Here is a 3,124-nt window from a genome sequence, read left to right as displayed (position 1 = left end):
TCTTTGCCGTCTGCTAGCAGACGGCAAAGAATCTTCGCCGTCCGCTGGCAGACGGCAAAGAGGGAGGTGGCCCCCACCCCCCGCCAGTTTGAAAAAACTTAACGCCCCACCTCTTTGCCATCCGCCAGCGGGCGGCAAAGAGGCAAAAAGGCGGACGGCAAAGATTGGCGGACAACTAGACGAATAGTTATAGCACAGGTGGGACACACCGCGCTGCTACTATGCCACCAACCGTCCACTCCAGTAGTCCCACGCCACCCACCCTGAGCCAGATCTAGATCGAGATCCCCCCACCCACCAGCGGTCTCCCGTCCCCCCCCCCCCCCCCTTCCTCAACCTCCTCTCCTCTGCTGTCCATCGGAGGCCCCCGCACACAACGGAAACTGCTGCTCGGCGTCTCCAGCAGCCAAGGACGGGCTCCCGGCCTCCGCGCGGCATCGTCTCTTCCTTCCCCGTCGCCATCTGTCACCGTCGTCGTCCCGGTCCGGCCCTTCGCGCCGCAGGGGTAAGCACGCAAGCACGCACGTCGCCGCTCCCCTGCCTCTCTCCCTGTCCATCTCCGGCGGTTCCCTTTGTTGGCGGCGGCGGGGAGTCTGTAGATAGTTTCTTAGATGAAAACCTCGCAGAGTAGTCGTTTACGTATTCTGACTAGTCGTTTACGTATAAAGTTTCTTATAGATGGCAGCTGCTTGGACGCGGACGACACACGATCGAGTGGGGGAGAGGGAGACAGGATGATGGACGCCTATACGGGTGTGGGGGATCCCTGACAGCGGATCGAGAGCAGCATGAGCTGTATTTGTATGTCCGTCCGTGATTGAAGTGTCTCTGTTGAATACATCTAATCTGAACAATTTCACATTTGCTTCTCTGATAAGTAAGGTCTGTTTTCATTTACAGGTAGAAGATAGCGACAGAGTGGGAAGGTTTGTGCAAAGTTCTTCTCCTCCGTCGCCGTCCGTGACAAAGCTGCTGGGTGCATCCGTCCATCATCTTCAGATCTGAGTGAAGAGGGCATCCGTCCATCTCAAAAGGTTTAATTTTTGTACCCAGCTAATTAACTTGTCTTTTTTCATCAGTTCCTCCTTGAGTAATTGGAAAGGGGATTATATTAGACTGCTAGCTGATTCTTGGTGAAAATTGCTTTGCCTGTATGTATGTAGAGAGCCTTGTAGCAATGATTCTTGGTGAAAACGCCCTGTCCTCGATACACCCTGGTTCATGGTAATTACTCGACATTTTGGAAATGAAACTGACAGAGTTTCGGTCCTAGATATTTCTTTGAGCAAATATTACAACTGGAACGCAGAATTCTGATTGCAGTCACAAGTCATGTGGAGTTCGAACTGTTAGTGAACAGAGGTCCTACGTTCTAGTTGTAGGTTAAGTGCGAGCAATTTCTAGGAGTATGAGACCTCAGCTTCAATAGGTTATCTTCGGTTGCATTGTAGCTAAATTCCTCATTTAGTTTGTTTTCTTAGGCCAATGTCGTCCAGAAAATTCAGAATTTGTATACTGTTTCTATTAATTATAGCCAATTGGGCAGCGGATTTAATATGGCTAGGAAACCTCTGCCCAGACCCCCTCTCACCACCCTCTTCCTCTTAACTTAATAGGTTTACCACTTTCTGCATATAGGGAGCATGTTCTTATAAATTTACTCATGTCTTTTGTAGGCGATGGCTCCACGACATCTACAATCAGTATTTGCATGTTCTTAGCAGACAAATCTGGGAGAATGTACTAGCTGCATATATTGGTTCTTGGGTTTACTATTAGAGCTTTTTATCTGCATATATATATACATAAGAGTGAGAATGCCCAGGTATGCGACCCTAAATTTAGTTTCACTGCTTTCTTACTCGTGGGATTTATCCAATTAATAACTATAATGGATTAATGAGAAAAAGACAAGGGAAATTAGCTTTATAAGAATGAAACTATTCATGGTAAACATTTGGCAGAAGAGAATCACAAAATGAACAACAGCCTCCCTCACGGGAAACATCAGGTGTGGTAAAATGCTCACTTAAAAAATAGAAACTAGAGATTACTTCCTAGTTTCCTTTTGCCTCGTTGCTACTGGTGTTGTCTGTTTAGGTAACCCTCTGCCTCATGGTGTTCATCTGGTTGGCACCAATCTGCTAAGTATACATAAAGTGAATTTGAGTTATATAAATATGCTAACTGTCTACAAGACATCACTAACATAGAACAAAATGATGTAGTCTAGAGTTCAACATGACTTTGTTTTTTCTGCTCTTTTTCGTAAGCATACCAAAGCGAATCCAACGTCAAGCCTTTGAAAGTTTGAACCATTGATCTGCTCTATGCTCCCTATCCATTTTCACATCAATTAGGTGCATCGACATTGACATCTACACGGGGCTGGGGTGGCGGCGTTGACGGCATCAACATCGACACGGGGCTGCTGCAGCGATGACGACGGCATCCTCACGGTGCTGTGGCACCGACCACGACGACGAGAACATCATCACGGTGTTGCGGCGGCGGCGACACCGACGACATCAACACGGGCTTGTGGAGGTGCCGACGCTGACGACCTATACGCGTGGCGTATATTGTATATATATATATGTGTGTGTATTAATTATCTATATCAAATATGTATTATTGACTGTATGCAAAACATGTACTATTATGTAATGCATGTTACGTGAGTACTATGAAATGTATGTCTAAAGTGGAATAGGTAGATTTTTATTTTTTTAAATCCAAATTAGTTACTAGTAGCTAAGCTGATGGCAAAGACTTTGCCTTTGCCGTCCGCCGTGGCAGACGGCAAAAAACAGTGGGCGCTGACGCATTGCTGACGTCAACTGGCGGACGGCAAAGAGGCGCTCAAATTTGCCGTCCGCCAGCCGCCGTTAGCCGCCTAACGGACTAATGCTGGCGGACGTCCAGTATTTTTGCCGTCCCTCCTCTTTGCCGTCCGCCGCTGTAGGCAAAGGAGTCTTTGCTGTCCGCCATAAAAAGCAGACGGCAAAGGACCTGTTTACCGTAGCCTACTTTGCCGGAGCCATTTGCCGTCCGCGGCTGACGGCAAAGGCCTTTGCCGTCCGCCGTTCGTGCCTTTGCCGTCCGCCGTGGCAGACCGCAAAAT

At 47.9% G+C, this 3,124-nt stretch overlaps 1 long non-coding RNA gene across 3 annotated transcripts; it reads left to right on the top strand.

Moving 5' to 3' along the window:
- Positions 1-207: 207 nt before the first annotated feature.
- LOC109763970 (uncharacterized) lies at positions 208-2,734 on the top strand. Of its 3 annotated transcripts, XR_002233049.4 has the most exons (4): positions 208-505; positions 669-801; positions 901-1,034; positions 1,677-2,734. It is a non-coding gene; the product is annotated as an uncharacterized lncRNA (long non-coding RNA). The 3 variants fall into 3 exon arrangements; XR_005772028.3 differs by having other exon boundaries at positions 222-505; positions 669-1,034; XR_006671769.2 differs by having other exon boundaries at positions 250-505; positions 679-1,034.
- Positions 2,735-3,124: the final 390 nt, after the last annotated feature.

The sequence above is a fragment of the Aegilops tauschii genome, chromosome 3 (assembly GCF_002575655.3).
Source record: "Aegilops tauschii subsp. strangulata cultivar AL8/78 chromosome 3, Aet v6.0, whole genome shotgun sequence".
Lineage (NCBI taxonomy): Eukaryota > Viridiplantae > Streptophyta > Magnoliopsida > Poales > Poaceae > Aegilops > Aegilops tauschii.
Note: the sequence above shows the minus strand (reverse complement) of the source record. Positions and strands in the feature narration are given on the sequence as shown.